Raw genomic sequence first — 13,240 nt, 5'->3', positions numbered from 1 at the left:
GATAGCCGGTAAACTAATAAGATCTACGATAGCGCGTCACTTTATGTCGAGAAAAAGTAACAAACTTCCTTTAAAAGAGATTTCTTCGGATTAAAAGTGAGAATATGTTATTTTTATGTTGAGATCGGACGCTGCAACAGTTTTCGTTATACACGAGTAGAGTACATCCTTCGACTACAAAAAGTGTCGCGCTTTAATTGATCACGCTTGCCAGAAGGGTTTTGACGCGGAAATGCAGCAGCAAAGTTATATATACTGTTACACACTACACGTACGTAGTACATAGTATATGTATATATATATAACGCATACGTAGTACATGTTCATGTACATGAACATGTACATGTACATGTAGATGAAGATAGCGCGAAGATCGCGATGAAGATAGCAAGATGTAAAAATAAATAAAAAGTCTACAGCACCCGGTATTCCCAGGCGGTCACCCATCCAAGTACTAACCGGGCTCGACGTTGCTTAGCTTCAGTGATCGGACGAGAACTGGCGTTTTCAACGTGATATGGCCGTAGACACTGATGCGCTCTTCGAGACACGCTATTAACGCAGAGTTATAATAATGCTCACCAAGCCGTGACTATATTGTCCAATGGGCGTTCGCTGATTATTGCCACGTTTCTCATTAGCGTCTGTTGAAGCTTACTAAATGTCTACGGCCATATCACGTTGAAAACGCCAGTTCTCGTCCGATCACTGAAGCTAAGCAACGTCGAGCCCGGTTAGTACTTGGATGGGTGACCGCCTGGGAATACCGGGTGCTGTAGACCTTTAGTTTTTATCAAAATTATACTAATTTAGAATTTTCAAGCTTCTTTAATTCACTCTATCTCTTGATATAGAATAAAAAATCATTTCCGCTCGAAAGTCTTTTAATTCGCTCTATCTCTTGATGTAAAATAAAAAATCATTTCCGCTTGAAAGTCTTTTAATTCGCTCTATCTCTTGATGTAAAATAAAAAATCATTTCCATTTAAAAGTCTTTTAATTCGCTCTATCTTTTGATATAAAATAAAAAATCATTTCCATTTAAAAGTCTTTTAATTCGCTCTATCTTTTGATATAAAATAAAAAATCATTTCCATTTAAAAGTCTTTTAATTCGCTCTATCTTTTGATATAAAATAAAAAATCATTTCCATTTAAAAGTCTTTTAATTCGCTCTATCTTTTGATATAAAATAAAAAATCATTTCCATTCAAAGGTTTTAGCCGAAACTGGATAATATGAATATTATTAGTACTTGATGCTATCCGGCTAGCTTCAATCTCCTCATCTTCACCAGCCATGCGCCGCTGCTACCCGTGTATTTTAAAGAGGATATAATTTCGATTCGTTTTCATTTTGCGCGGCGTAATAGCTCAAGAAACTCGCGTTAAGATTTCCTTTTAATTGCGCAACTCGTATGTCGGCGTTACGAGTTTACCTAAAAGCTAAAATAAATAACTAAACGAAACTCGACTCGGCCTTTCGCCGCAAAATACGCATTCTCGTAATGTAAACTCGAGCGATCGTCTTCGATCGTGATGAAACAAAACCGTACTCGCGGATGCGTAAAAGTCTAAAAGGTAAATTGTGTCAAAAAGTTTCGAAACGAATTACAAACCGGAACGTGGAATCTACGTTACGACGGCAACTAAGTTCGGTGATGAGCGCGGGCCAGCGCGTAGCTAAGGTTGCTCCATCAGTTTTTATCTTTGCGGAACTATCTCTAGCGAAAAGCCTACTTTCGCGTAAGGTCATTTCCACGCGATTATAATTATTTAAAAGGAAAATATTTACCGTAGTTTTCAAAATGCTGACGAAATAATCTAAAGCGCGTGAAGCGGCGGTAACGAGCCTGCAACCTTCGTACGAATCGGCGAGATCTTGAACGCTATGCGTTTAGCCAATGAGTGAACGAGTCGAATATTATCGAGCGCGAACAACCACGCCGTCGAAGTATGAGAGTACACACGACTCCTAATTTGCACAATATCAACGATTCGTTTGAGCCGGGAATATTCGTTACGCAATGGCAAAGTTTTAAGCTATGCGTTCGAAGTAACTCGATAGCTTTTCATAGCTAATGAGCGAGCTGGACGAATAACCGGCAGCGCGATTGACCGCTCTTTCAAATATTGAGAGAGCGAACGAATCCTAGTTTACATGGTACGCATGAATGTTTCGTTGCAGCGCGATTAACCGCTCTTTCAGATGTTGAGAGAGCAAACGAATCCTAATTTACACGTGTATATAGTAGACGTACTACGATTGTTTCGTTAGGAGTTGAAGCTACTCGCGCGGCGGTCGAACGCGAGCGTACTCGTTTGGAGGCTATTACACCATTTCTAAAGCATCGCTTTATTTGGTTCGACGTGAACATCTTTTTAACACACCTGTTCGCGTAAGTAAAAGCTTTCTATGTAGGGCTGTTTTCTTTCGAACTCGTAGATGAGAAGAACAAGCCAAAGAACGGCGCTTACTACTCACCTGTCTTTACACGCGTAGACATTAGATAGCCGGTAAACTAATAAGATCTACGATAGCGCGTCACTTTATGTCGAGAAAAAGTAACAAACTTCCTTTAAAAGAGATTTCTTCGGATTAAAAGTGAGAATATGTTATTTTTATGTTGAGATCGGACGCTGCAACAGTTTTCGTTATACACGAGTAGAGTACATCCTTCGACTACAAAAAGTGTCGCGCTTTAATTGATCACGCTTGCCAGAAGGGTTTTGACGCGGAAATGCAGCAGCAAAGTTATATATACTGTTACACACTACACGTACGTAGTACATAGTATATGTATATATATATAACGCATACGTAGTACATGTTCATGTACATGAACATGTACATGTACATGTAGATGAAGATAGCGCGAAGATCGCGATGAAGATAGCAAGATGTAAAAATAAATAAAAAGTCTACAGCACCCGGTATTCCCAGGCGGTCACCCATCCAAGTACTAACCGGGCTCGACGTTGCTTAGCTTCAGTGATCGGACGAGAACTGGCGTTTTCAACGTGATATGGCCGTAGACACTGATGCGCTCTTCGAGACACGCTATTAACGCAGAGTTATAATAATGCTCACCAAGCCGTGACTATATTGTCCAATGGGCGTTCGCTGATTATTGCCACGTTTCTCATTAGCGTCTGTTGAAGCTTACTAAATGTCTACGGCCATATCACGTTGAAAACGCCAGTTCTCGTCCGATCACTGAAGCTAAGCAACGTCGAGCCCGGTTAGTACTTGGATGGGTGACCGCCTGGGAATACCGGGTGCTGTAGACCTTTAGTTTTTATCAAAATTATACTAATTTAGAATTTTCAAGCTTCTTTAATTCACTCTATCTCTTGATATAGAATAAAAAATCATTTCCGCTTGAAAGTCTTTTAATTCGCTCTATCTCTTGATGTAAAATAAAAAATCATTTCCGCTTGAAAGTCTTTTAATTCGCTCTATCTCTTGATGTAAAATAAAAAATCATTTCCATTTAAAAGTCTTTTAATTCGCTCTATCTCTTGATTTAAAACAAAAAATCATTTCCATTTAAAAGTCTCTTAATTCGCTCTATCTCTTGATATAAAATAAAAAATCATTTCCATTTAAAAGTCTTTTAATTCGCTCTATCTTTTGATATAAAATAAAAAATCATTTCCATTTAAAAGTCTTTTAATTCGCTCTATCTTTTGATATAAAATAAAAAATCATTTCCATTCAAAGGTTTTAGCCGAAACTGGATAATATGAATATTATTAGTACTTGATGCTATCCGGCTAGCTTCAATCTCCTCATCTTCACCAGCCATGCGCCGCTGCTACCCGTGTATTTTAAAGAGGATATAATTTCGATTCGTTTTCATTTCGCGCGGCGTAATAGCTCAAGAAACTCGCGTTAAGATTTCCTTTTAATTGCGCAACTCGTATGTCGGCGTTACGAGTTTACCTAAAAGCTAAAATAAATAACTAAACGAAACTCGACTCGGCCTTTCGCCGCAAAATACGCATTCTCGTAATGTAAACTCGAGCGATCGTCTTCGATCGTGATGAAACAAAACCGTACTCGCGGATGCGTAAAAGTCTAAAAGGTAAATTGTGTCAAAAAGTTTCGAAACGAATTACAAACCGGAACGTGGAATCTACGTTACGACGGCAACTAAGTTCGGTGATGAGCGCGGGCCAGCGCGTAGCTAAGGTTGCTCCATCAGTTTTTATCTTTGCGGAACTATCTCTAGCGAAAAGCCTACTTTCGCGTAAGGTCATTTCCACGCGATTATAATTATTTAAAAGGAAAATATTTACCGTAGTTTTCAAAATGCTGACGAAATAATCTAAAGCGCGTGAAGCGGCGGTAACGAGCCTGCAACCTTCGTACGAATCGGCGAGATCTTGAACGCTATGCGTTTAGCCAATGAGTGAACGAGTCGAATATTATCGAGCGCGAACAACCACGCCGTCGAAGTATGAGAGTACACACGACTCCTAATTTGCACAATATCAACGATTCGTTTGAGCCGGGAATATTCGTTACGCAATGGCAAAGTTTTAAGCTATGCGTTCGAAGTAACTCGATAGCTTTTCATAGCTAATGAGCGAGCTGGACGAATAACCGGCAGCGCGATTGACCGCTCTTTCAAATATTGAGAGAGCGAACGAATCCTAGTTTACATGGTACGCATGAATGTTTCGTTGCAGCGCGATTAACCGCTCTTTCAGATGTTGAGAGAGCAAACGAATCCTAATTTACACGTGTATATAGTAGACGTACTACGATTGTTTCGTTAGGAGTTGAAGCTACTCGCGCGGCGGTCGAACGCGAGCGTACTCGTTTGGAGGCTATTACACCATTTCTAAAGCATCGCTTTATTTGGTTCGACGTGAACATCTTTTTAACACACCTGATCGCGTAAGTAAAAGCTTTTATAATGTAGGGCTGTTTTCTTTCGAACTCGTAGATGAGAAGAACAAGCCAAAGAACGGCGCTTACTACTCACCTGTCTTTACACGCGTAGACATTAGATAGCCGGTAAACTAATAAGATCTACGATAGCGCGTCACTTTATGTCGAGAAAAAGTAACAAACTTCCTTTAAAAGAGATTTCTTCGGATTAAAAGTGAGAATATGTTATTTTTATGTTGAGATCGGACGCTGCAACAGTTTTCGTTATACACGAGTAGAGTACATCCTTCGACTACAAAAAGTGTCGCGCTTTAATTGATCACGCTTGCCAGAAGGGTTTTGACGCGGAAATGCAGCAGCAAAGTTATATATACTGTTACACACTACACGTACGTAGTACATAGTACATAGTATATGTATATATATATAACGCATACGTAGTACATGTTCATGTACATGAACATGTACATGTACATGTAGATGAAGATAGCGCGAAGATCGCGATGAAGATAGCAAGATGTAAAAATAAATAAAAAGTCTACAGCACCCGGTATTCCCAGGCGGTCACCCATCCAAGTACTAACCGGGCTCGACGTTGCTTAGCTTCAGTGATCGGACGAGAACTGGCGTTTTCAACGTGATATGGCCGTAGACACTGACGCGCTCTTCGAGACACGCTATTAACGCAGAGTTATAATAATGCTCACCAAGCCGTGACTATAGTGTCCAATGGGCGTTCGCTGATTATTGCCACGTTTCTCATTAGCGTCTGTTGAAGCTTACTAAATGTCTACGGCCATATCACGTTGAAAACGCCAGTTCTCGTCCGATCACTGAAGCTAAGCAACGTCGAGCCCGGTTAGTACTTGGATGGGTGACCGCCTGGGAATACCGGGTGCTGTAGACCTTTAGTTTTTATCAAAATTATACTAATTTAGAATTTTCAAGCTTCTTTAATTCACTCTATCTCTTGATATAGAATAAAAAATCATTTCCGCTCGAAAGTCTTTTAATTCGCTCTATCTCTTGATGTAAAATAAAAAATCATTTCCGCTTGAAAGTCTTTTAATTCGCTCTATCTCTTGATGTAAAATAAAAAATCATTTCCATTTAAAAGTCTTTTAATTCGCTCTATCTCTTGATTTAAAACAAAAAATCATTTCCATTTAAAAGTCTCTTAATTCGCTCTATCTCTTGATATAAAATAAAAAATCATTTCCATTTAAAAGTCTTTTAATTCGCTCTATCTTTTGATATAAAATAAAAAATCATTTCCATTTAAAAGTCTTTTAATTCGCTCTATCTTTTGATATAAAATAAAAAATCATTTCCATTCAAAGGTTTTAGCCGAAACTGGATAATATGAATATTATTAGTACTTGATGCTATCCGGCTAGCTTCAATCTCCTCATCTTCACCAGCCATGCGCCGCTGCTACCCGTGTATTTTAAAGAGGATATAATTTCGATTCGTTTTCATTTTGCGCGGCGTAATAGCTCAAGAAACTCGCGTTAAGATTTCCTTTTAATTGCGCAACTCGTATGTCGGCGTTACGAGTTTACCTAAAAGCTAAAATAAATAACTAAACGAAACTCGACTCGGCCTTTCGCCGCAAAATACGCATTCTCGTAATGTAAACTCGAGCGATCGTCTTCGATCGTGATGAAACAAAACCGTACTCGCGGATGCGTAAAAGTCTAAAAGGTAAATTGTGTCAAAAAGTTTCGAAACGAATTACAAACCGGAACGTGGAATCTACGTTACGACGGCAACTAAGTTCGGTAATGAGCGCGGGCCAGCGCGTAGCTAAGGTTGCTCCATCAGTTTTTATCTTTGCGGAATTATCTCTAGCGAAAAGCCTACTTTCGCGTAAGGTCATTTCCACGCGATTATAATTATTTAAAAGGAAAATATTTACCGTAGTTTTCAAAATGCTGACGAAATAATCTAAAGCGCGTGAAGCGGCGGTAACGAGCCTGCAACCTTCGTACGAATCGGCGAGATCTTGAACGCTATGCGTTTAGCCAATGAGTGAACGAGTCGAATATTATCGAGCGCGAACAACCACGCCGTCGAAGTATGAGAGTACACACGACTCCTAATTTGCACAATATCAACGATTCGTTTGAGCCGGGAATATTCGTTACGCAATGGCAAAGTTTTAAGCTATGCGTTCGAAGTAACTCGATAGCTTTTCATAGCTAATGAGCGAGCTGGACGAATAACCGGCAGCGCGATTGACCGCTCTTTCAAATATTGAGAGAGCGAACGAATCCTAGTTTACATGGTACGCATGAATGTTTCGTTGCAGCGCGATTAACCGCTCTTTCAGATGTTGAGAGAGCAAACGAATCCTAATTTACACGTGTATATAGTAGACGTACTACGATTGTTTCGTTAGGAGTTGAAGCTACTCGCGCGGCGGTCGAACGCGAGCGTACTCGTTTAGAGGCTATTACACCATTTCTAAAGCATCGCTTTATTTGGTTCGACGTGAACATCTTTTTAACACACCTGATCGCGTAAGTAAAAGCTTTTATAATGTAGGGCTGTTTTCTTTCGAACTCGTAGATGAGAAGAACAAGCCAAAGAACGGCGCTTACTACTCACCTGTCTTTACACGCGTAGACATTAGATAGCCGGTAAACTAATAAGATCTACGATAGCGCGTCACTTTATGTCGAGAAAAAGTAACAAACTTCCTTTAAAAGAGATTTCTTCGGATTAAAAGTGAGAATATGTTATTTTTATGTTGAGATCGGACGCTGCAACAGTTTTCGTTATACACGAGTAGAGTACATCCTTCGACTACAAAAAGTGTCGCGCTTTAATTGATCACGCTTGCCAGAAGGGTTTTGACGCGGAAATGCAGCAGCAAAGTTATATATACTGTTACACACTACACGTACGTAGTACATAGTACATAGTACATAGTATATGTATATATATATAACGCATACGTAGTACATGTTCATGTACATGAACATGTACATGTACATGTAGATGAAGATAGCGCGAAGATCGCGATGAAGATAGCAAGATGTAAAAATAAATAAAAAGTCTACAGCACCCGGTATTCCCAGGCGGTCACCCATCCAAGTACTAACCGGGCTCGACGTTGCTTAGCTTCAGTGATCGGACGAGAACTGGCGTTTTCAACGTGATATGGCCGTAGACACTGATGCGCTCTTCGAGACACGCTATTAACGCAGAGTTATAATAATGCTCACCAAGCCGTGACTATATTGTCCAATGGGCGTTCGCTGATTATTGCCACGTTTCTCATTTAGCGTCTGTTGAAGCTTACTAAATGTCTACGGCCATATCACGTTGAAAACGCCAGTTCTCGTCCGATCACTGAAGCTAAGCAACGTCGAGCCCGGTTAGTACTTGGATGGGTGACCGCCTGGGAATACCGGGTGCTGTAGACCTTTAGTTTTTATCAAAATTATACTAATTTAGAATTTTCAAGCTTCTTTAATTCACTCTATCTCTTGATATAGAATAAAAAATCATTTCCGCTTGAAAGTCTTTTAATTCGCTCTATCTCTTGATGTAAAATAAAAAATCATTTCCGCTTGAAAGTCTTTTAATTCGCTCTATCTCTTGATGTAAAATAAAAAATCATTTCCATTTAAAAGTCTTTTAATTCGCTCTATCTCTTGATTTAAAACAAAAAATCATTTCCATTTAAAAGTCTCTTAATTCGCTCTATCTCTTGATATAAAATAAAAAATCATTTCCATTTAAAAGTCTTTTAATTCGCTCTATCTTTTGATATAAAATAAAAAATCATTTCCATTTAAAAGTCTTTTAATTCGCTCTATCTTTTGATATAAAATAAAAAATCATTTCCATTCAAAGGTTTTAGCCGAAACTGGATAATATGAATATTATTAGTACTTGATGCTATCCGGCTAGCTTCAATCTCCTCATCTTCACCAGCCATGCGCCGCTGCTACCCGTGTATTTTAAAGAGGATATAATTTCGATTCGTTTTCATTTCGCGCGGCGTAATAGCTCAAGAAACTCGCGTTAAGATTTCCTTTTAATTGCGCAACTCGTATGTCGGCGTTACGAGTTTACCTAAAAGCTAAAATAAATAACTAAACGAAACTCGACTCGGCCTTTCGCCGCAAAATACGCATTCTCGTAATGTAAACTCGAGCGATCGTCTTCGATCGTGATGAAACAAAACCGTACTCGCGGATGCGTAAAAGTCTAAAAGGTAAATTGTGTCAAAAAGTTTCGAAACGAATTACAAACCGGAACGTGGAATCTACGTTACGACGGCAACTAAGTTCGGTGATGAGCGCGGGCCAGCGCGTAGCTAAGGTTGCTCCATCAGTTTTTATCTTTGCGGAACTATCTCTAGCGAAAAGCCTACTTTCGCGTAAGGTCATTTCCACGCGATTATAATTATTTAAAAGGAAAATATTTACCGTAGTTTTCAAAATGCTGACGAAATAATCTAAAGCGCGTGAAGCGGCGGTAACGAGCCTGCAACCTTCGTACGAATCGGCGAGATCTTGAACGCTATGCGTTTAGCCAATGAGTGAACGAGTCGAATATTATCGAGCGCGAACAACCACGCCGTCGAAGTATGAGAGTACACACGACTCCTAATTTGCACAATATCAACGATTCGTTTGAGCCGGGAATATTCGTTACGCAATGGCAAAGTTTTAAGCTATGCGTTCGAAGTAACTCGATAGCTTTTCATAGCTAATGAGCGAGCTGGACGAATAACCGGCAGCGCGATTGACCGCTCTTTCAAATATTGAGAGAGCGAACGAATCCTAGTTTACATGGTACGCATGAATGTTTCGTTGCAGCGCGATTAACCGCTCTTTCAGATGTTGAGAGAGCAAACGAATCCTAATTTACACGTGTATATAGTAGACGTACTACGATTGTTTCGTTAGGAGTTGAAGCTACTCGCGCGGCGGTCGAACGCGAGCGTACTCGTTTGGAGGCTATTACACCATTTCTAAAGCATCGCTTTATTTGGTTCGACGTGAACATCTTTTTAACACACCTGATCGCGTAAGTAAAAGCTTTTATAATGTAGGGCTGTTTTCTTTCGAACTCGTAGATGAGAAGAACAAGCCAAAGAACGGCGCTTACTACTCACCTGTCTTTACACGCGTAGACATTAGATAGCCGGTAAACTAATAAGATCTACGATAGCGCGTCACTTTATGTCGAGAAAAAGTAACAAACTTCCTTTAAAAGAGATTTCTTCGGATTAAAAGTGAGAATATGTTATTTTTATGTTGAGATCGGACGCTGCAACAGTTTTCGTTATACACGAGTAGAGTACATCCTTCGACTACAAAAAGTGTCGCGCTTTAATTGATCACGCTTGCCAGAAGGGTTTTGACGCGGAAATGCAGCAGCAAAGTTATATATACTGTTACACACTACACGTACGTAGTACATAGTACATAGTACATAGTATATGTATATATATATAACGCATACGTAGTACATGTTCATGTACATGAACATGTACATGTACATGTAGATGAAGATAGCGCGAAGATCGCGATGAAGATAGCAAGATGTAAAAATAAATAAAAAGTCTACAGCACCCGGTATTCCCAGGCGGTCACCCATCCAAGTACTAACCGGGCTCGACGTTGCTTAGCTTCAGTGATCGGACGAGAACTGGCGTTTTCAACGTGATATGGCCGTAGACACTGATGCGCTCTTCGAGACACGCTATTAACGCAGAGTTATAATAATGCTCACCAAGCCGTGACTATATTGTCCAATGGGCGTTCGCTGATTATTGCCACGTTTCTCATTTAGCGTCTGTTGAAGCTTACTAAATGTCTACGGCCATATCACGTTGAAAACGCCAGTTCTCGTCCGATCACTGAAGCTAAGCAACGTCGAGCCCGGTTAGTACTTGGATGGGTGACCGCCTGGGAATACCGGGTGCTGTAGACCTTTAGTTTTTATCAAAATTATACTAATTTAGAATTTTCAAGCTTCTTTAATTCACTCTATCTCTTGATATAGAATAAAAAATCATTTCCGCTTGAAAGTCTTTTAATTCGCTCTATCTCTTGATGTAAAATAAAAAATCATTTCCGCTTGAAAGTCTTTTAATTCGCTCTATCTCTTGATGTAAAATAAAAAATCATTTCCATTTAAAAGTCTTTTAATTCGCTCTATCTCTTGATTTAAAACAAAAAATCATTTCCATTTAAAAGTCTCTTAATTCGCTCTATCTCTTGATATAAAATAAAAAATCATTTCCATTTAAAAGTCTTTTAATTCGCTCTATCTTTTGATATAAAATAAAAAATCATTTCCATTTAAAAGTCTTTTAATTCGCTCTATCTTTTGATATAAAATAAAAAATCATTTCCATTCAAAGGTTTTAGCCGAAACTGGATAATATGAATATTATTAGTACTTGATGCTATCCGGCTAGCTTCAATCTCCTCATCTTCACCAGCCATGCGCCGCTGCTACCCGTGTATTTTAAAGAGGATATAATTTCGATTCGTTTTCATTTCGCGCGGCGTAATAGCTCAAGAAACTCGCGTTAAGATTTCCTTTTAATTGCGCAACTCGTATGTCGGCGTTACGAGTTTACCTAAAAGCTAAAATAAATAACTAAACGAAACTCGACTCGGCCTTTCGCCGCAAAATACGCATTCTCGTAATGTAAACTCGAGCGATCGTCTTCGATCGTGATGAAACAAAACCGTACTCGCGGATGCGTTAAAGTCTAAAAGGTAAATTGTGTCAAAAAGTTTCGAAACGAATTACAAACCGGAACGTGGAATCTACGTTACGACGGCAAATAAGTTCGGTGATGAGCGCGGGCCAGCGCGTAGCTAAGGTTGCTCCATCAGTTTTTATCTTTGCGGAACTATCTCTAGCGAAAAGCCTACTTTCGCGTAAGGTCATTTCCACGCGATTATAATTATTTAAAAGGAAAATATTTACCGTAGTTTTCAAAATGCTGACGAAATAATCTAAAGCGCGTGAAGCGGCGGTAACGAGCCTGCAACCTTCGTACGAATCGGCGAGATCTTGAACGCTATGCGTTTAGCCAATGAGTGAACGAGTCGAATATTATCGAGCGCGAACAACCACGCCGTCGAAGTATGAGAGTACACACGACTCCTAATTTGCACAATATCAACGATTCGTTTGAGCCGGGAATATTCGTTACGCAATGGCAAAGTTTTAAGCTATGCGTTCGAAGTAACTCGATAGCTTTTCATAGCTAATGAGCGAGCTGGACGAATAACCGGCAGCGCGATTGACCGCTCTTTCAAATATTGAGAGAGCGAACGAATCCTAGTTTACATGGTACGCATGAATGTTTCGTTGCAGCGCGATTAACCGCTCTTTCAGATGTTGAGAGAGCAAACGAATCCTAATTTACACGTGTATATAGTAGACGTACTACGATTGTTTCGTTAGGAGTTGAAGCTACTCGCGCGGCGGTCGAACGCGAGCGTACTCGTTTGGAGGCTATTACACCATTTCTAAAGCATCGCTTTATTTGGTTCGACGTGAACATCTTTTTAACACACCTGATCGCGTAAGTAAAAGCTTTTATAATGTAGGGCTGTTTTCTTTCGAACTCGTAGATGAGAAGAACAAGCCAAAGAACGGCGCTTACTACTCACCTGTCTTTACACGCGTAGACATTAGATAGCCGGTAAACTAATAAGATCTACGATAGCGCGTCACTTTATGTCGAGAAAAAGTAACAAACTTCCTTTAAAAGAGATTTCTTCGGATTAAAAGTGAGAATATGTTATTTTTATGTTGAGATCGGACGCTGCAACAGTTTTCGTTATACACGAGTAGAGTACATCCTTCGACTACAAAAAGTGTCGCGCTTTAATTGATCACGCTTGCCAGAAGGGTTTTGACGCGGAAATGCAGCAGCAAAGTTATATATACTGTTACACACTACACGTACGTAGTACATAGTACATAGTACATAGTATATGTATATATATATAACGCATACGTAGTACATGTTCATGTACATGAACATGTACATGTACATGTAGATGAAGATAGCGCGAAGATCGCGATGAAGATAGCAAGATGTAAAAATAAATAAAAAGTCTACAGCACCCGGTATTCCCAGGCGGTCACCCATCCAAGTACTAACCGGGCTCGACGTTGCTTAGCTTCAGTGATCGGACGAGAACTGGCGTTTTCAACGTGATATGGCCGTAGACACTGATGCGCTCTTCGAGACACGCTATTAACGCAGAGTTATAATAATGCTCACCAAGCCGTGACTATATTGTCCAATGGGCGTTCGCTGATTATTGCCACGTTTCTCATTTAGCGTC

General features: G+C 39.8%; 11 non-coding genes across 11 annotated transcripts; 5 read left to right on the top strand and 6 right to left on the bottom strand.

The window, feature by feature from the left end:
* Window positions 1–410: 410 nt before the first annotated feature.
* On the bottom strand, window positions 411–529 carry LOC137409029 (5S ribosomal RNA). Its single transcript, XR_010980276.1, has one exon. It is a non-coding gene; the product is annotated as a 5S ribosomal RNA (ribosomal RNA).
* Window positions 530–663: 134 nt separating this feature from the next.
* On the top strand, window positions 664–782 carry LOC137409490 (5S ribosomal RNA). The gene has a single exon (XR_010980707.1). It is a non-coding gene; the product is annotated as a 5S ribosomal RNA (ribosomal RNA).
* Window positions 783–2,917: 2,135 nt separating this feature from the next.
* Window positions 2,918–3,036, bottom strand: LOC137409028 (5S ribosomal RNA). Its single transcript, XR_010980275.1, has one exon. It is a non-coding gene; the product is annotated as a 5S ribosomal RNA (ribosomal RNA).
* Window positions 3,037–3,170: 134 nt separating this feature from the next.
* Window positions 3,171–3,289, top strand: LOC137409489 (5S ribosomal RNA). The gene has a single exon (XR_010980706.1). It is a non-coding gene; the product is annotated as a 5S ribosomal RNA (ribosomal RNA).
* A 2,144-nt stretch (window positions 3,290–5,433) lies between these two features.
* Window positions 5,434–5,552, bottom strand: LOC137409026 (5S ribosomal RNA). Its single transcript, XR_010980273.1, has one exon. It is a non-coding gene; the product is annotated as a 5S ribosomal RNA (ribosomal RNA).
* Window positions 5,553–5,686: 134 nt separating this feature from the next.
* LOC137409488 (5S ribosomal RNA) lies at window positions 5,687–5,805 on the top strand. Its single transcript, XR_010980705.1, has one exon. It is a non-coding gene; the product is annotated as a 5S ribosomal RNA (ribosomal RNA).
* Window positions 5,806–7,956: 2,151 nt separating this feature from the next.
* On the bottom strand, window positions 7,957–8,075 carry LOC137409025 (5S ribosomal RNA). The gene has a single exon (XR_010980272.1). It is a non-coding gene; the product is annotated as a 5S ribosomal RNA (ribosomal RNA).
* Window positions 8,076–8,210: 135 nt separating this feature from the next.
* LOC137409487 (5S ribosomal RNA) lies at window positions 8,211–8,329 on the top strand. The gene has a single exon (XR_010980704.1). It is a non-coding gene; the product is annotated as a 5S ribosomal RNA (ribosomal RNA).
* Window positions 8,330–10,480: 2,151 nt separating this feature from the next.
* On the bottom strand, window positions 10,481–10,599 carry LOC137409024 (5S ribosomal RNA). Its single transcript, XR_010980271.1, has one exon. It is a non-coding gene; the product is annotated as a 5S ribosomal RNA (ribosomal RNA).
* Window positions 10,600–10,734: 135 nt separating this feature from the next.
* LOC137409486 (5S ribosomal RNA) lies at window positions 10,735–10,853 on the top strand. Its single transcript, XR_010980703.1, has one exon. It is a non-coding gene; the product is annotated as a 5S ribosomal RNA (ribosomal RNA).
* A 2,151-nt stretch (window positions 10,854–13,004) lies between these two features.
* LOC137409022 (5S ribosomal RNA) lies at window positions 13,005–13,123 on the bottom strand. Its single transcript, XR_010980270.1, has one exon. It is a non-coding gene; the product is annotated as a 5S ribosomal RNA (ribosomal RNA).
* Window positions 13,124–13,240: the final 117 nt, after the last annotated feature.

Source organism: Watersipora subatra, chromosome 11, assembly GCF_963576615.1.
Source record: "Watersipora subatra chromosome 11, tzWatSuba1.1, whole genome shotgun sequence".
Lineage (NCBI taxonomy): Eukaryota > Metazoa > Bryozoa > Gymnolaemata > Cheilostomatida > Watersiporidae > Watersipora > Watersipora subatra.
This window is presented reverse-complemented; position numbering and strand designations above follow the sequence as displayed.